This window comes from Podarcis liolepis (genome assembly GCF_965112155.1).
Source record: "Podarcis liolepis genome assembly, chromosome: 4".
In the NCBI taxonomy this organism is placed as follows: Eukaryota; Metazoa; Chordata; class Lepidosauria; order Squamata; family Lacertidae; genus Podarcis; species Podarcis liolepis.
In genome coordinates, this window is record NC_139558.1 from 75,540,292 (window position 1) to 75,560,848 (window position 20,557).

A 20,557-nucleotide genomic window follows, 5' to 3' on the forward strand; every position below is an offset into this window, starting at 1 on the left:
GAGGCAAGCTCAAGAAATGTTCACTGACTGCCATGCTTCCTGGCTCTTATTTTGTTTCAAAAACTTTCTGCATTATAGTAAGTATGCCAGTCTGATTTAGAATTTGACAGCTCATGAAATCTACTCTGGTGGCGAGCAGTGCTACTGCTACCTCATTTCAAACATTCACTATCAGAAGTGGCATAGTCTTCTCACAGGCCTGTACCACCCAGAGTATTGATTGAGAATTTGACAATGAGTGAGCTGAGGGTAAGCAGCAATTCCTGTAATTTCAAGCTCTTTAAATTTTCCTCTAGTAAAAGATGATTGTGACAGCAGGGTACAGAGCTGATATACCCATTGCTTTTCCCTCCCTCCCTCACCTCCAGGGTTGCTAGACGTACTGCATTGAAACATGAGGGGCTCCGTCTGAAATAAAAATTGAGGACACAGCAGGGGACTGACAGGCAGGTGGAAGAAAAAAACAGATGTGAAGGCAATGGGGTGTGAGGACTGTGTTTGACCTGCAATATATCTAACAACAAAATCAATCTCCCCACTGTAGCAATCTATTCTGTCATTCCCACACGTCCCACCCATGGCCTGCCTCACAACAGTGCTGGCCTGTTAACGCCTTCGCCCCTCTTTCTCAGCCTCTCTTATCTGCCTCTCCATCCCTTCACTCTGGGTTTGTCCTACTTTATCTCTTCCTCCACCCCTCTCCAGTATCTTTTGCTCCATCTTTCAATTGTACCTGCCTCCCTCTCACATCGATCCGTTCCTTGCATTGATCGGCTCCCCCATCCTTCTATTGTAGTGGTTTTTTTTCCTACTGAATATCTCGTTTGCCTGCCCATCTCTGACCCGCCCCCCCCCCCCGATCCTGCCCACATCAGTATGTGCAATAATGAGCTGGCTGCCCTATTTGGGGCCTTCTGAATGAGCGAGCTGCCCTCTTGTCTGCCTGGGATGTTCTCTCGCTTCCTCACCTTACCAGCTGGGGCCTCATTTATCTGTTGATGCAGCTGCTTTTAGTGTATAATATTAAGAAGGCTGAGAAACCAATCATCCTGCAAAAGGCAAGGCGGAGAAACCATTAGGAACACAAGGGCTCTCTGCTAATGATTACCTGAGACTTGCCCACGGCTGGCAGCCAGGAAGCGAGTTTATGATTGCTTCCCATGGCCCTCAGTGTCTTACACGAGGATTTTTCAAATGCTTTCCTGCTTTTGGACTTTTACAGGAAAATAAAACATTAAGTCAATAGCTCAAATAAGGCATTTTTAAAAATGTGTTCAGTACCTATGTGAAATTGAAATTCTTCAAAACCCATCGCAAGCTCTCATCAAACCCTGTGGCTGCACCACTCCACCTGATTGTTTATTACTAAAATTGTCTGCTATATCTCCACTGCTGGAGGGCACATCTGCACTGAATATTTCCAGGGGCTGCATCGGCAATGGATGCGGTTGGGTGTTCCTTTGATCCCTGTAATCTGCCATGCCTCATTCTGCACCAGCCTGTTGGCCTTGGAAATAGAGGTAATGCAGTGAATGGGAGCAGCTACAGGCAAGTTAGGTGCACAGTCAGCACACCGGCAGCATTAATGCAGGCTCCTTCTGTGCCTCACTCTTCTTGCTGTTATGCATATCGCTTTGCATCCTACTGCTAGTGATAAAAGCCCAAGGAGGGAAATAGGAAGAGTCTGTGTACATACCAGAGAGGGGTTGAAATATTCATTCAGCTTTTATTTATTTTTTCCTTAGGAAGGCTTGGGATGCAGAAATGGCAAGCAATGGTTGGCTTCACTTGCATGGAGAAAACATTGGGGAAACATGGGAAGAACATCTAGTTTTAGTGCACTGAGTTTGCATGCTTGATTGAAGCTGAGAGCTCTGGTAGCTGTTGGTTGTGGTTTTGGTAGAGAAACAGGATTGTAAGCCATGGTTTGGAGTCCAGTTGTTTCCCTAAACTATGGATGGCATCGTGATATGTTGTACAGGTTTGGACACTGTAAATCACTGGATGGTTGCAGGCAGAAGCTTCTGATCTCCTTGCAGCCTTCCTTGGAGGAAGCGGGGATGGCAGGGTAGCCCTGATACTCATGCAAGTTGTTAAATTTGGGATGGGGGACCTCAAGCCTAGGGTCTAATTGGCTCTCAGGACTCTCCCCTGTCCACACTCTCTTTAGCCCTGCCTCCGCCCCAAGTGTTTTTGCCTGGCTGAAATATGTCCTTGAACTCTAATAATGCCTCTTGGTTGTCTAGATGGAGGCTAAAGGGATGCATGTGTGGCTCCTTGAAAGGTTGCCCAGCAAGGAAAATGAGCCTCAGGCTGAAATGGTTTGTCCACCTGTGCTATTCTTAAATCCAATTCATCACATTTGTACAGCAATCTCATGAAAATTTATTAGCATTTTAGTGCAAATTTTTGCATGCATTTTTTTCTAAATGATCACCAATACATGCATTTTTATGCACACTTTACTGCAGTATATTCATTTTTCACATATTACATGGCTGCAGGACAGGACTGCAAAATTAGGTAAAGTGCAAATTTCAAAGAATGGCTGCATTTCAGTTTCCATACTGTTTTGGAAAGCGAAAATCGGGCAAGTTCACCTTTAAATGTGACCTCATCAAAATACACTTATTATAAGTACTTATTTTGAGGAAATCTAGGTTTAGAAATCTGCATTATGAGAGAAAATATATTTAATATACAAATTTCAGTTTCAATTTTCATGCAAATTATAGACACACACACATCCAGAATAACGCAGAAATGGATGAGATACATTTACAGGAGCTTTTATGTGAAACTGATATGACACAGAAACAGGCTGATTCTCCCCTTCCTAATTCCTTGACTCCCCCATTCTCTCTCATGACAGTTCTATCTGCTTCAACTCATCTCATGCGCAAACTCGTCTAAGCTTCTATTATTTCCATACCACAAAAGCGACACCAATTTTTCTTGTGAGCATCTTTAGTTCCCATATACAGGAGCTGCCTTTAGCATGATGGCAATGACCTAAATTCCTAGCGGAAGCTCAGGAGTTAAAGTTTCAGCATGAACAAGCAAAGTTTCAACAATACCAAGAGATTAGGGCTTTCAAAATGGTTTTGAATTCTCTTGTTAAAATTTGCCTGAAATATCATGACAAGCTTTATTTATCTTATTAAGTACACTACATTAACCTTGCAAAATATGCTAATATGGCAAAAGTGCTTTCCCGACAAATTTTCAGAATAGGAAATTAACTGCATTCATTAGAGTATTTTTTAATTATTAGGGATTCTTAGAATCACTCTAAAAAGTAAATATTCCCTTTATACAGGACAGAAGGAGGCATATGCTGTATTGATTGGCCCTGTATGCTGTCAGACAAAAATGATGATTTTTTTTAAAAAAAAAAAACCTAAAAGACATACAGAGGAAATACACACATCCACCCAGAATATGCATGCCATTGAACAGAAGCACATTGCAATTGGTGTAGATTAACTAAATGGCAATGCACATTTACACTGGGGTGCTGTTCTGACCACTTTTGACATGCCTTTCTCTACCCAACTCAGGGAAGACAAAGGGAAATGTTTAGCTTAAGAAAAAGTATTATAAATCACATTTTCCCCATTTCTAGTGGGTGTGAGGCCCCCAGGCTTAGACATTTTGGGTGCAATCTTTATGTATTTATTTATTTCATAAAATTTATAAACTGCTTGATTGTTAAAAACCTCAAAGTTGTTTACAAAATCCATGTGTCTCTCATTCATGTTTCTAAGCTCTAACTTGGAAAATTAGTTTTAAACCAAAGAAATACCTTGACTTTGGGATTCATCTTCTGAGAGCATGTTCATAATGACTAATGATCTTGGAAAGATTACATGGAGTTTCCAACTTGTATACAGTGGTACCTCGGGTTAAGTACTTAATTCATTCTGGAGGTCCGTTCTTAACCTGAAACTGTTCTTAACCTGAAGCACCACTTTAGCTAATGGGGCCTCCTGCTGCTGCTGCGCCACCGGAGCATGATTTCTGTTCTCATCCTGAAGCAAAGTTCTTAACTTGAAGCACTATTTCTGGGTTAGCGGAGTCTGTAACCTGAAGCGTATGTAACCTGAAACGTATGTAACCCGAGGTACCACTGTAAAAGGTTTCATAAAGCTGCCCTTATCCTTCCTCTTTTCTGCCTTGTCTCTGAAATCTCCTGCAGTAAAAATACTCTTGATAGACAGGCTACTTATCTGACTTTTTTTAAAAAGAGAGAGAGAGAATAAAAAAGGAGGGGGTGGAATGGGCCACCTTGCAATTGTAAGCTAAGTGATTCCTCCCTCCTGAAACTCCACTTCCCTCACTGGAACACCCTAATATTCAGAAGGGTTTTTGTCTCCCACTCTTCCCCCATAATCTCCAGAATTCAACTGTAATAAAAAAACCAATGTAGGATTAAATTTCAGAACTAGGGAGCTGATACCAAGAAAGCTTGTTTGTAGTCCCTCTCTATTCATGCATGATGTCTATTGGGGATCCTTCAAGAAGTTATCCCTATCTCACCGCAGAAATAAAATTTTGGAGAGATGGAACTCTCATTGCCATACATGTAATATAGTGGCTGAGAGATTGAACCACAAATCAGAAAGCCCCTGATTCAAATCTCACATCTTCCATGAACTCACCTGGTGGCGTTAGGCAACCACCTATCTATCTATCTATCTATCTATCTATCTATCTATCTATCTATCTATCTATATCTATCTATCTATCTATCATCTATCATCTATCATCTATCTATCTATCTATCTATCTATCTATCTATCTATCTATCTATCTATCTCTGTCTCTATCTCTATCTTTCTCTCCACCCATTCACTTGCAATATGGGGAATAATAATACTGACTTACCTTACAAAATTGCTGTAAGGACTACAATACACAGCATACGAACTGCTATAATAATGTTAAGTATTATCAAGTAACACTATCTATTGTGTCAGCTCTGTTCACTCTCGAATTTTGCCCAGAATTGTTTCTAGGTCATCACATCCCTGTTGTTGTTAGTGCAGTCATAGTTATAATAAAATATTTACACCCTGCCTTTCTGTCTTTAAAAGACCCCCAAAGCAGCTAAACTATTATAACCGATCAAGATATAATAGGAGGATTAGCAAAAAAAAAAACCAGTTGTTCCGCCTTGTGCTTTGTGTAGACAACAAATGGTGTTCATATCACGTATCACCTTGTGGCATAATGAGCACTCACACTTTACATTGTGGGTGCCCTTTGTGGGATCACGCATGGTGCTACAGTTCCCAGGGAACCTACTGGCAAACAGGAGCTGGCTTGCCTCTCAGTGTTAATTTTTGGAGGTTCACGCCCAGCCTCAGTAATCAAGTTTCTTGCTGGGAGGTGGGGCCAGCCCCATTTATAAATAGGGGTTGGAGCTGACAATAGCCAGGCAGTCGGCTCTGGAGATTCACCCTCCCTACCCTCCCTTTGTTTAATGTGTCTTGTTTGCAGGCTAACGTTTTCTTCCTGTTTAGCGGGCACTGCTACGGTCTTGGACTGGTTGTTGTTGAAGGACCAGGAAGAAATTTTCCTGCATTGGCAGGTTTTGTCTTCCCCGTAGCAATTCATCACAACTTGGGTGGTTAAGGCCTTGGGTGAAATCCTTTAGTCTTCTCTTCCCTATATTGGGAGGGGGCGTGAAGTGATGACTCATCCCCCTGCGGCAGCGATTCCAGGGTCCCCCTCTTAAAGGAGTTATATATATGGGTGTCACGGGCCATACACTGAAATGTCGTCAGTGAACTACCCTGCGTGTGGGGATGTGGGCTTGGATGCCTGCTACACTTACGTCTCACAGAACACCCCATATCCCATTTAACCTGATGAGTCCCAGTTCCCCCCGGCTGGGGGGCTGGGAGGGATACACGCCCAAGGCCTAAGCCAAGGTCTTCCTACATTTGGAAGTTTAATAAAGTTGTGGACTAATTTTAATTCCATATAACATTGTCAGAGTCTTTATTCCTTCCTTATGATCTCTGGGGGCTGGGGCTGTCACCGCCTGGTCACGCAAATGTACTTTCCCCCACTGCTAGGTATACAAAGCCAACTTTCAGTTTTTACCACCCATACAAGCCAACCAGCAATGTTGACATAATTTGTCACCTCAGCTTTGTAGTATATGGGGCAATCTTCTAAAGCAATACAACTTGGTAATAATTTGCAATGGTGATGAACCAATCTATTCTTACCTGCAACTGCCAGATCCTTCCAAGGCCTAAAGACCTATGATTGCATTGATAAATTCTTAAGAGGGAGATACAGTCCATTAACTAATGTGTTTTGACCCTATACCTGACAATATAATCTCAGCACAGCAGTGCAAGATCTTATCACATGCAACAGCAGAGAAGGTGTCAAAAGGTGGAGAAACAGAGTAACAGAGTAACATCCAAGGATGAAAGACACATAACATACAGACAAATGTCTCTGCTACTATGCAGTATGACATATGTTCATTGACAAACACAAGTAGCATTCTGTGGAATATTAGAATGCGGTAGCAATCTGCCAAGATCTTTGACAAAACCTCCAACCCTGAGAGTTGTTTGCAACTCTACACAAACTGCTGTGCATGACAGTGTCTCTGCACCTCATCATGCACCTCATGCATGTTGCTCTGTGCATCATCATCATCATCATCATCTATTGAATTTATATACTGCCCTATACTTTCAAGTCTCAGGGTGGTTCACATACTACTTTGTACAAATATATGCAAAAGTATTTTTAAAAAAAAATTACAGAAGATTACTCAGCTCAGGATAGGAATGGCTGGAAATGAGCTATAAAGAGGGAATTGGCAATTAAGTCCACCATACACCACGCATTACTTGTGCAGGAAAAGTACTTGCCCTTGGCAATGGGGAAACCCCTGATATAACAGTACTTTCAAACACATTAAGCTCCCGTATACTGAGTCAGATCATTGAGCTGCCTAGACCAGAACCATCTATTTCAACTGGCTGCAGCACTTTCTAGGGATGTTTCTAAACTAAAAAACAGGATTAGTTTCTGCAGTACACCCCCGTGACAATGGGGAACAGAATGGTAAGCCAGTCAAGTAATTCCTAAGGGGGAAAGTACAAATGGACTATGTGTTTCTTTCACACCATTTCCAAAAGGTGGGGAAACAAACCAACCCAATGCCTGAATGAATGCTCAAAAAATAAAGGAAGGAAGAAAAGACAACCAAGCATCAGCATGTGACTTTTCTGATTACTAAAAGCATCTGTCAGGCAGGTGAATATATGTTTACCCTACCACAAGTTCAGTGCAGTGCTGGTGTTCAGTGAATGTAAGGACACTGGCATTCTTTGACATGACTAAAAAGAAAGTTCTGGTGAGGGTTATAGATGTTCAAGGAGCAAAGAGTGGCTGTACAGAGGAGATGCTAAACAGTGCTTCTTTTTAAAGACCCTCATGTTCAAATGTCAGAACATGCACTCCACGGCTGTCATTTCACCGTGGCTTTATATTCCTGGGCCCTGTATCAACACCTCAAAGCTAAGAACTTTTATTTATTGGGTGTTATAAGGCAGGACTTCAGTGTTGCACAGCATGACTTGGAAAGGACTTGGAACTGTGCAATTTCTTTGCATACAAAAACTTGAGATGTCATGAAAAACCTACTTGCCCAAATGACTGGACAAATTGTCTTTTAATTTCTTATTCTGCTGTTCCTGCATTTTGTTTTAGCTGAGAGAAGGATTGCTAATTTTTAAATGAGAGTTCTAATGACTATAGTATAATGCCGCTCTGCCAATATTTCAACTATTTGATGTGGAAGAACCTTTCTGCAGGGGGTATTGGCCTCTCAGTGAATTTGCCCAATTTGCTCTGTACTCTCAGTCCTATCAGGCTACCAGTGGCTATTAGCCATAAGGGCTGTGTTCTGCCTCCATGATCAGAAGCAGTAATGGTTCTAAGTACCAGTTAATGGAAACTGCAGTGGTGGGGAATGCTCTTGTGCTCAGGTCCTGCTAGCCAGTTTTCCACAAGCATCTTTGTTGTGACTGGCCAAAAAAGAAAAAAAAAAAGAAAAAGTTTTAACTGCATTACTGCGTGTGCTCAGGATACCCACAGCTATTAGTACAAGTGGTGGCTAACTTCGAAAGGTCCTGATATGAGTTCAGTGGTGTCATCCCCAGAAGATGGTGAAGGAAAGCATGTGTCCATAAAATATCATTAAAATATAACTAATACGAACAAAGGGAATGGGAGAGAAATGAGTTTTGGGATATATGTGTGCTTACAAAAACAACAAATATTGCCTGGAATGACATGAAGGACCAGAATCACACAGCAGGTAAATCCACCCCAGGTATGTTTTTCCTAAAGAGTTTTTTTTTAAAAAAAATCCATCAAACTTAGTTGATTAATGCAGTTGCAGATATGTAGCCGTGTTGGTCTGCCATAGTCAAAATAAAAAAATTCCTTCCAGTAGCACCTTAAAGACCAACTAAGTTAGTTCTTGGTATGAGCTTTCGTGTGCATGTTGTATCTGAAGAAGTGTGCATGCACACGAAAGCTCATACCAAGAACTAACTTAGTTGGTCTTTAAGGTGCTACTGGAAGGAATTTTTTTATTTTGATTAATGCAGATGAAGGATGGAATGGGCCTAAGGAAGAATGCAAGGAGAAGTGACATTGATGAGAAATGGATGGATCTGGCCAATGCTAAGGGAAGGGTATTATTCCATAGGGGTAGGAGGTGATAAAAAGACTCTGTTAGAAGGCTTTATTAGAAATAAGGGAGGGCAGTCTCTCACTTTTTTCAAAATATGAGGAAAGCTCAGACTGTTGGTCTGGATTACCAAAATCCATCAAATAGGTCACAGGGCACTTCAAGACTGTCACTCTTTTGGGGCGGCAGACAATCACATACTGGCAAAATTCAGGTTGCTCAGTTGAAGTCATTTTGGAGCTCTTGTGCCTCCCCAAAAGACTGGACTCCTTGCAATAAGGAAAGTCACAGGGAAAAGTGTGGGATGACCATTTATTTTTCTGTAATATTATCTAGCATCCCCACAAACAAATCAAGGTGATTGCTCATTAAATACCAAATGCCATCTAGTCTCCCTGCAAACAAATCAGGAAGAATGCTCAATAAACAGGTCATCTGGAAACACCAAGAATTTCATCCAGGAAGAAACGAGAATGTTTTCAGAGTTTGCATGTGTTACATGAATGAACATTCATGATATAAATTCATAATATTTTAAAGTCTTGATCAAACCAGGTATGGGCAATTAATGTGTGCATGATTAAGCACTATAAATAATGTGCTGCCACATCATTCACTATACTGCCCATGTATAAGAACCATGGAAGTTCAACAAATGGACTCCAAAAATTATAAGACAAACCAGAAAATGTGGGGAAGATTCATAGTATTCCCTTGTTTCAGATCACCAGAGGTCAGAAAGTAGGTTTCCCTCTAGGTGAATTCAAAGCAGCTTGGGGAGGGGGAGGCTATTTAAAAAGAATTGTGGCAGCCTTGTGCCACCCTCCCACATCAAGTGGTGCAAACTATGTCACATAGTTTGGGCTGGATCCAGGCTAAATTAATTTAACTTAGTTCCCATTGAAATCTAGGCCCTTTGACTTAGTTGTAACTAATTTTTCACATCAATTTCAGTGGGACCTACTGCTGACTGAGCCTGAATCCAAACCATTGGTACCATAGTTGGGAGCAGATGACTTTTGGAGGCATGCGCTCCAAAGAAATGCACCAGGTAGAAGGTTCTGGTAAAAGCAAGTCAAGGTGGTGAAAAGGCCAGTTGACAGTACACATACACTTCACTTGATGACAGAAGCATCAACAGGTGGGTTGCCTGAGTTAACAGGCCATTGTGGACCAAAACACCACAAACAGGACTTTCATATCATTACAAACACAATACTTTTCAGTATAACTGGTTTACCCATTCATCTGGACATCATGAAACAATGAGTAGTCAAGTGAAATGCATGCACTTGTAAAATGCCCCTAAATGTGAAGAATGCACAGGAACCATATTAAGGAACCAACAGGTTCCATACAGAGAGGACAGCAAGAAGGTGACTAGATTTACAGCCACTGTGCCCCTTCGGAATTAATGTTGGCAAGATATATTTTTGAGCTGCTACAGACCGTTATTCCTTTGTGGAACAGAGTTTTTACCAGCAAGTGACAACTCCACATGCAGTTCCTTTGTCACTGGAACACATTTCCTTGTTTGTTTTAGCTGAAGCCATGACTAGTAACACACAGGAATGTTGATTTATTCAGGCCCAAGAGTGTGACGTTTGCCACTTATTACGGCCTAGATATGATGCTAGATTAGTGATGGAACATGGGCAAGTGAATGCATACCTTTAATACCTTTATTTCACTGTAGGCACCCACTCACTATGACGCTAAGCATCTTTTTATGCCCCTTCAAATGTAGCAGGAGCACTACTGGAGTTGCTGAGGGAGCAAATAAAGTTTCAAAGAGCTTATAGCTTCCTAATATTCCTAATGCCATATGGGAATGTATCTGCATATGGCCCGCCCAGTCACAAGGAGGCGGAGCTGCCGGAATCAGCAGAGATTAGGAAACAATCCCCCAGGAGCTAAAGATTCAGTGCTGCCATTTAAAAAGGGGAGGCTGAGAGGCATCTTAAAGGAAAGCTGCATAATACAGCCATCATTATCAAGAACAAGGGGAAAGGAGCGTGAGAGGAGCTGGAGCGTGATCTTGTGGGAGGAAAAAAAAATGAAAGAAAAAGGAAGAGGGGAATTTGATGAATAAAATATTTGATCATCCATTTTTTATGCCAGAGCATGGAACGCTCTGGCCTGCTGTTTCCTTTTGGTTTAACATGTTAACTGGTGCGGTTCCCCTGTGAGATCCCCACTGCTTGGAATAATTGTGCCAGGCACTTCATTGCATGTGGGGAGTTTGTTGGCTAGGTAAAGTGAATGAAGAGAAGAGGGCACAGGAAAAATAACCCCCTCCCACATCCCTGAAAGGCAGAGTTGTCAGCAAGAGACCAAACAAAAGTTTGACAAAGCAGACAGAGAAGGTGACTCCAGAGTAAAGAGATTCAGTAGCAGCTGGGAAGGGACTATGGGGCAGTGAGAAGCTCCAGGGAGAGTAGGCTTCTTGATAATGAGGCTTTACACACATACAAACACATCTGGAACTTGGCCACAGACAAGCCACATCTCTCATATTTTCTACCTCTTCCTATTTGCTAAGGACAATCTCTGTTTTCTCAACTAGTCGCTGCGCTTAACTTGCCTCTATGTTTGTTGTTGTGGAGGGATGGCTTGTTCAAGTTGCTAGTAAGAATGATTAGAGTCAAATTTTGTCAAGGTTCAGATCCCTTCCCAGGAAAATAACAGCATAATGCTGTAAGTGTTAACAAAAAATGACTGGAATTCATTCCCAGATAAATATGCATAGGGTTATAGCTGAAGACTGTGTGGGAGAATGGATAAAATTTGGCTCAGTTTCCCATTGGGAATGAGACTTGGGTCTAAACATTCTAGCACTCTGAATGGGAAAATGATGCTTTGCGCAAGATTTTTCCTGCCAGGGATACAAGTTCCAGTCCAGTTCCATTTGGAGATTGGGAATGCCAAAGCTGAGATTTCTGCCTTCCCTTACGCCAAAGTGTGTGTGTGTGTATATATATATATATATATGCAGGTTTTGGTGTCCTCGGGTGTCTTCCCGTGTAAAAGTTGGGGTGTCTAGGCGACGTTTCGACGAGGTCTCACTCGTCATCTTCAGGCTGGTGCTTTCGGCTTCTTGTTACTGGAACAGAGCGGGATCTTGTTCCAGTAACAAGAAGCCGAAAGCACCAGCCTGAAGATGACGAGTGAGACCTCGTCGAAACGTCGCCTAGACACCCCAACTTTTACACGGGAAGACACCCGAGGACACCAAAACCTGCATTCCTGTACCCGTGAAAATCTACGAAAACATATATATATATATATATATATATATATATATATATATATAATGGGTGTGTGTGGAAAGGCTTGCAGGGCAGGTAGAGCTAGAAGCTCTCCAAGTATTTGCATGCAATGCTGGTAGCAGCTCAGCTCTTTTGGGATGGACAAAGGGATGTGTTTTCATCATTAAGTGTTAGTAAAGGCATATGCATCAATGCAAAACACCCGCTGCAGATGCAGAGGTGTATTTTACATTGTTGTTCACATACACAAGTAAAATTATATATTTTAAGTATGTGATTCGGTCAAAGAACCATCAACCAATGTGTGTTTATACCAGTGGAGGACCGGTCTATTGCAGAATAATGAATACAGCATACAGTTCAGGTAGTGAAGAGCCTTCAAGATGGGCGGGGCTTGTAGAATAATCTATGGAATGTGAGCAAGGCTGATACAAAGATGCCTGTCTTTTTATCTATGGAATGTTGGAAGGCATGATATCCACAGTCCATGGGAAGAGCTGCATCAGACTGTGCACTTAACCACAGAGCTGCAAGCTGGTCCCCATTATCTATACCTACTGTTATTTATCTACTTCAGGCCTTTGCTGCAGCTCCTTGGAAACGATTTCACGCTTCCTCTTTTATTGTCAGTTGATTGGATACTTAAGTACCTGCTTCTCTTCATTTTAGATACCCACTATATCTCTGAGCTGGCTTTTATTTCGTCTTCCTCTCTCCCCTGCTCTGACATTCCTCCAGTGCCCATTATTGTGGTATCTAAGCCTAGACTGACACATGACATTCCACGTAAAATGTCTTCCCCTGTCTTCGTGTTCTGATAAGAAAGACAACTCTGTAAATCCTGAGTGGCAGGTCAATGCAATATATATGTATTTGCAAATAGGAATATTTTAGTCTTACTCAAACAGAATGGCTGCCCATGGCTAAATGAAACCAGGGCAGGCAACATACAAACTTCCCCCTTCTCTTTTCTGCGTCTCCCATTGTCTGAATGGCAACGCTTGCTAATGATGCACCCCAGTTGTGACCTGCAACTTAATAATCTATTATATGCTGGATCAGAGACTGCCAATCATGCCACATGGCACACAGGTTTGCAGAAGAGCTCATTTCTTATTTAAGATGGTTAAGGACTACATTTTCATCAAGGGGTCTCTATTATGACAGATACAGCCAGATTTTTTTATACACATTCAAAAGTTTACTGCAGCAAAACAGTGGCAAGGGAAGCAATGTATGTCACAGCATGGAAGGCTGTGTTTAACCTGTACAGCACTGCTAACTCCTCCCTGTTTGACAGTGATCCGCTAATCCCTACCCTTTCAAAGTGGCTTTCCACTCAATTACATCAGCAACCCATTTTGATTTTTTCTGTCAATCAGTCAATCCCTTTTTAACCCCATTTTACTATAAGCCAAAGGAAGCTCATAAAATCTTTGCAACACATACTAGCCATGAAATTATACAAGACCACATTAAAACTGCAAAGCCTTGCACTATAGTGAGCTCAGACAGAGGTGGGTCTCACCCAGGGAGGAATTATATAAGGGTGGAGAGTGGAATGAAATACAGTGACACTTGATTAACTCATGAGCATCACATGGATATATTATCAGCCACTTCGAAGAAACTGAGCCCATTGCTGTCCATCCAGACTGGCAAAGGATTACATCTCTTGAATCTCAGGCAGATACCCCCCCCCCCCGAAACCTGTTCTGCAAAAACCTTAGCTGAACATTTTGGGTGATGGAGCTATAATCACTCCCTTTCTCCATAACTAGATCCAGCAAAGAATCAAATTCTGTTAATCAGAATTAAATTTATTTATTTAACTGGATGGATATCTTAAGTACAATACTCTGCCTAAATCAAATGCGAAGGAAAGTTAACCTATAGGGCTAGGTGAGCTCACCAGATTAACCTGTAAAAGGGTTTAGTTCTCCCTGGAAAAAAAGCTGATAAACTACTTCTCAAAGCAATTGGGGGGGGGGCTTGGGGAATAACTGGGCCTTCTTTCTGGCTACTCTTAAACCCCAAACACCTCCTGCATTGTCACCCTTCTAAGGATGAGTTTGCTGGCAGGAGCAGTGAGGAAAGAGCAGGAAAATGACATTTCTTTCTCCTTTTTTTCTCTGTTACCCTGATGCACTCCATAGCACATTAGGGCGTCCAGAGCAGCAACTCTTGGGAGCTGTAGTCTTTCCAAGGGACACTGATGAGAAGAAAGAAAACCCTTCCTCCCTATTTTGGAGATGGGTTAGGGTGCTTGTCCAGCCTGGATATTGATGCAAGTAGGTATATGGCCCTTTCTCAGAATTTTTGTAGGTGGAAATCCCCCTGTGGGAGCTTTTCTTGAGGCTGGTATATTCAGGCTCTTCAGAAGTCACCACAGTTAGCAGGTCCTGAAGCACAGAGGCGATGTTCCTTTAAAATCAGAATGCCAGTGCCTGCGCTCATATCAGGAACCAACGCAGTGCCTAGTAGATAACCAACTTAATGATAATTATATGGTTGCCATTAATGACATTTTAATAAGCTCTTCATATGCAACTGATTTAGCAAAAGCAAACTTATGGGCAAGCTGTGAGGCACTCAAGCATGTGCATCAACAAATTGGATTCTCTCACAAAAAGGGGTCTCCAGAGGTCAGGGCAGGATTCCTGATAGTAGTGACTCCTCCTATTATTTTTGCAGTGAAAACAAGCAGCAATGCAGCGTTAACAAGTGATAGCATGGTACCAGGAGATATCTGACAGTTGCAAAAGGGGCAACAGTATGTGGGGGAGGGGAGGAGGGGCTGTATATTTTATGTCATGGAAAATATTTTGGTTTCAAATTAATATTAGGTGATAAATGCTTTATGAAAGTAAAAATTTAATAGAAGACATAAAGAGAACCGAAGAATGAATAGCTAATATTCACCAGAACCTAAGCAGGTTAGGCAAACAGGTTATGAATGCAGCCAGGATCATCTACTGCATTGCTCCATGTCTGAAAATCTTTTTTTTTAAATTAATATTTTTTGATATACAAGTTTAGGGGGGGAAAATGTTTCTCTCCTCCCCCCAACACTGACATCCTAGGAAGTTGTAGACACAAGGGCAGGGGTCAAGTAATAAAAGTCTGAAGAATTTGCAGATCTAGAAAGCAAGCAAAGAAATTTAAGAACTTAGAAGAGGCTGTTGGATCAGGCTAATGGCCACCCATATAGTACAGCATCTTGTTCTCGCAGTGGCCAACCAGATGCCTATGAGAAGCCCACAAACAGGACCTGAGCACAACATCACTCTCCACACTTGTGACCCAGCAACTGGGATTCAAAGGCATGCTATCTCCAGCAATAGAGGTGGAACATAGCCATCATTGTTAGTAATCACTGAATTTGAAACCATTGCTGGTCTGGATGCCTCATGCCAAGTCCACAATAGCAATTGACTCAAGATTTGAAAGGGATGGCTGCCCTAAACGGCAGAGAAGCCAAAACTAAGACACTGCATTTTAAAAAAAATATCTGGATGAAATGGATATCCATTTGTATTAAACCATATAAACATCTAGATCATTTTTTTTGCCATTAACAAGCTATTACTAACACATTTGGAGAATATTTTTTCTATGCCATCCAGAGCTGAATAATTAGATTGTAAAATGCTTGAGGGGCAGGAACCTGTCCTTGCTTAAGAAACTCCACACAACAGTAGAGATGGATGGTGCTATAGAAATAATAAAACATTACACTTCTGTGTAGCTATTTTAAAACAGATTTTCTTGAAGATATGTCTACCTATTGCTACAATCAGCCTAACCATGGTCCTTAACTGAAGAAAGCCTAGGACCCCAGTACTTTCAAGGGCCAATAACACATTTTTGACACCCATCCACATACCCCAGGGACCTTTGTTGAATTTGGTCCTCTTCATGGGTGGGAGAAGCAGTATTCTGGCTCAGTTATTATTGTTGTGCCAAATATTTATCCTGTATCCCCCCCAATGTTCTTCATAAGTTTATGAGAAAAGGAATTGCATTTGCATTCTGCAGCCTTCCTGGGTGCCTGCACTTCTTGTTGACCCAATGACGTCCTTCCTCAACCCAGCTTTCCGGTGAGTGCAAAGGGCCTTCCATATACCTGGTTGCTGTTGTTTTAAAGCTAAGTCTTTTTAATTGTTGTTTTATGGGAAATCCCTGCTTTTACTTTAAAAGAAAAGTATTTGAACCAAAGTCTTTTAAAGTAAAAGAAATTAAAATTAAATTAAAATTTAATTAAAAACAAAGAAAGTGAGCACACTGATCTCAGGAGCTCCTAGCTCCCCTCCTAGCTCCCCACATTTCAGTTGAAACCCAGGGGAAGATTTCATGAGGTAACTTCTCCCATGGGCCTTGTTTTAGTTCTGGAAGCACCTGCAGGTCGGAAGGCACTGGAGAAATGTTTAATGCAGATAACAACATACACATACAAAATTTAAAAAAATCCTTCCAGTAGCACCTTAGAGACCAACTAAGTTTGTTATTGGTATGAGCTTTCATGTGCATGCACACTTCTTCAGATACCACATGCACATGAAAGCTCATACCAATAACAAACTTAGTTGGTCTCTAAGGTGCTACTGGATGGAATTTATTTATTTTTATTTCGACTACGGCAGATTAACACAGCTACCTGCCTGTAACATACACATACAACACTCATAGCTACTTTACAGCAATAAATTAATATTGGTCCTGCACCCATCAGAAGTATAAAGAGAGACACATGCAAAGTCTATTTCACTTGTGGGGAAAAATAGTTTTAGAAATTGGAGGACAGATTTCGACACAGCAGTAGTTGCCAGAAAACATTAAAACAATGTAGAATCCAAAATACCTAAAATATTAATCTAGTAACATATTCAGAAGGACGAGTTGTACCTACCCACTAAAAAATGAACATCACCATAGAAGATAACTGAATTACCAAAGGCCTGAGTAAACAAGGTGAGTGTTCTTGCCAGGGTGCCTGGTGCCTAGGGACTGAGAAGGATAGTCCCAGGTACGTCTCCCTGGGGAGAACATTCCACAGCCTGGGGAGAGGTAAAGCACTACTGAAAATACCCATTCATGTGTGGCCTAAACATGAGCAACTACCATCTGTCTGTCCACTGGTCAGTCAAAGGCTGCACTCACACAGAACTTCATTCCATTTCCCCAATATTTCCCTCTTTGAGCTTTCACACTGTAAAAGACACTTCTGAAAATCTAGTGAAAGTTTAGCACTCATCCTGTGTTGTTTCGAGAGAAAAATCCATTTGCAACTGCTTTAACCCAGAAAATCGAGAAAGAAAAGTGATGAAATTTATGGCAGTGTGCTGCATACACTTCTTTCCTGCCATTGTCATGGACAAATTGTGGGGGTGGGGGGCGGGCGGGCAGAAGCATGCATGTGTTGAAAGGTTGGGGGAGTGGAGACATTGGGTGCATTCAGATGTGGGGAATATTGCACTAGCTTTCCTAACTATAATGCTAGCACTTCTGTTTTTCTAAAGTTCCTTTCACACTGCAGTACAGTACATATCACATTTTGGAACTGTGACTTTTTCACCAATATATAGCATGTGGCACTGAATCTCATTCACACCAGTGGGTGGGGCGTGGCATTGGACAACATCTCCAGTCCATTTCTTGAAGAAAAATGTTTCTATTGATAATATCAAAAGGATGCTAGTTCATTAATAACTAAAACCTTTTAGTTTTTAAGGTGCCACAAGGCTCTTTCTCAATTTTGCATAATACTTGTAAATGTTAATAAAGTTGTGGTCAAGTTATAACCCCAACACAGGGTCTGCCTCTTTCTTGTGGACCACAAAGAAATAAAATAATCTCTCTCTCCCTCTCTCCTTTGTACGGCTGCTGCTGAATTGCTTTTCTTTTTTCTCTCCTATAAAAGAGCTTGGCCCATCCCCTAGTGAACATGCAGATGTTAATTTGGCTTTGTCCAGGACCATTATGCTGTCAGCTCTCAAAGAAAATGGGGCTTGTAAAAACTCTGTAGTCAGACAAAGGCATAGCGAACACTTCAGGACAGTTTGTACTGCAGCCTGCTAATAACCTTTTTGGAACAATGGCAAACACAGAAATCTCCACAGCAGAACATGAGACTTTTCTGCCAACTTCCCTCTCCACTTATTCACAACTCTTGTTCACCTCCAGTTCTTTACAGAATGTAATGTAATTCCTCATACAGCTTCCTCTGCATATAAGTGAAGGCAAATAGCATCTGCTCCAACATGACAGTCCTTGGGTTGGCAAAAGCACTATTAGTCTAAGAGGGGTATGTGTTTTCATCAATGAAAGGTGATCTCTTAAGTGAAAATTTATTTCTCAGAGATGACCATTTTCCTAGCTGGTTGGCTTTAGGTTAGTGGGTTTCCTTTGACATAGATCAGGGATGGGGTTTTTCTTTTGAGTTGATTTACAGCAGTGATGGCCAAACTTGGCCCTCCAGCTATTTTGGGACTACAATTCCCATCATTCCTGACCACTGGTCCTGTTAGCTAGCGATGATAGGAGTTATAGTCCCAAAATAGCTGGAGGGCGAAGTTTGGCCATCACTGATTAACAGCATTAAATTTATGAATCACTTCTCACGGCCAAAAATAATAATCAAAATGATAATTCGTAAAGCAATGTACAACAAAATGAAAATGCAGTAATAAAAATACATAATTAAAAACTATTCATCTAAGTCCTACTCAGAGCTGACCTTTTAAAACTAATAGACCAAACTTAGTCATGTTTATTAATTTCAACACGTCTACTCTGAGTTGTACCAGCATGGAATGCCATCAGATAATCAGAGTAAAAACATTCAAACATTGGATAGTAGAGAACTAAAATTAACTCAAAATAGGCCCATGGATGCAGCTGGCACTGTAGGTTAAACCACAGAGCCTAGGACTTGCCAAGCAGAAGGTCAGTGGTTCAAATCCCTCAACGGGGTGAGCTCCCGTTGCTCAGCCCCTGCTCCTGCCAACCTAGCAGTTCGAAAGCACGTCAAAGTGCAAGTAGATAAATAGGTACCACTCCAGCGGGAAGGTAAATGGCATTTCCGTGAGCTGCTGTAGTTTGCCAGCTTAGTCATGCTGGCCACATGACCCGGAAGCTGAACGCCGGCTCCAGAGTCAGTCACGACTGGACCTAATGGTCAGGGGTCCCTTTACCTTTACTAGGCCCATGAATATAATGAACATTGCTGTTAGGTCCATTGATTCAACACATCTACTCTGAGTAAAGCTTAATTAAATACCACCCATTGGTTGCTGCCCAAATCCTTGGTGTGTGTATGTCTTTGCCTGGTGTTGAAACCATTAGAAACTTGGTGCCAGGCGGGCCTCCACTGGAAGGGAATTCTATTGATGAGGAAGGCTGCATTCCTTCAGGAGTTACCTTCTGGGGGCCACATACTTTTTATGGGTGCAGCAAGGGCCAAAGTCTCATTTTTGTGTGTGACTCTCCTTCCCTCCCATCTCTCTCTCCTCTCTTGCAATCCACATGTTATTAAGTCAAGGGCCACATTACACCAAGGGCTGCAGTTAGTCCACCCCTAACAGTTCAACAAGTGCATGGCCTGTACTCCATTAACATCTACTCCCCTGTAGCTGGAAAATTGTTTCAGTTTTCATTTCTTATTTCCTAACTTTTAAAGGAATTTTTTGAGTGGCTCATATGAAAATACATTCTTTGATGCATCCATGCTAGCAGAACATGGAATTACACGCTCATTGAAATGAACTTCCAAATCCATGTTTTATATGTTAGTTGCCATGTCTGTACAGGGGTGTTAGGGGAAGGATAGAACCTCCTTCTGGGGTAGTTTGTCTACCTTTGGTCCCCACCCTGCACTCAGCTCTCACCTGTGGCTCCTAGAAGCCATCAGAATGTGACAGTGACCACACCCTGGGAAATAACTTTAACTGGCCAGCTAAGCCAGATTAGGGTAGCCGATGGCTCTCAAACGCTCGGTGAGTTAGGGAATTCCCCTGCATGTGAAGACAGGTTCTGGTAGATTGAGCAAACAAGAACAATAGTGGGTCCAATGGCCAAGAAGACAGTTTCTTCATGTGTTATAGAAGGGGCAGATGGGCTCATCAACTTGGGAAAGTAGCCCATCTAGGAGAAGGAAAACTCTGATCCTGAATCTTCACTGCTTTCCATGATATAATTGGGGGAAGAAAAGGCAAAGGAGTAAACCCTACACAATCCAGAGTAGAGTCCCTAAGATGGCTGGATGGCACCTTGTATGCCTCTGTCCAGCAATTCCTGTAGCCAAGACGGTGCCATATGTATTGCTCTGCTTTCCTTTGGATCATATTGGCGAGGCCGAGAAGGGAGTCTTGCTGTCTGCTAATGCAGCAATTTGGCTTCACACCTCAGAGGCACACTCTAGTGTCTCTTCAGACAAATAGATGCAAACGACAAAAACAACAGGCAAGTTCCAGTGCTGGCCCTTTCAAGTTGACCTGCTTTCCTTGGGAAGGGGAAACTAACAAGATTTGTTACAGGAGGCGTTTGCAAGGACAGG

At 41.9% G+C, this 20,557-nt stretch overlaps 1 protein-coding gene across 1 annotated transcript in view; it reads right to left on the reverse strand.

Annotated features, from left to right (window-relative positions):
• The window catches only part of LSAMP (limbic system associated membrane protein), a gene marked incomplete at its 5' end in the record, with an annotated part of 219,063 nt that overhangs the window by 92,312 nt on the left and 106,194 nt on the right, over positions 1-20,557 (reverse strand). The window lies entirely within an intron of this gene.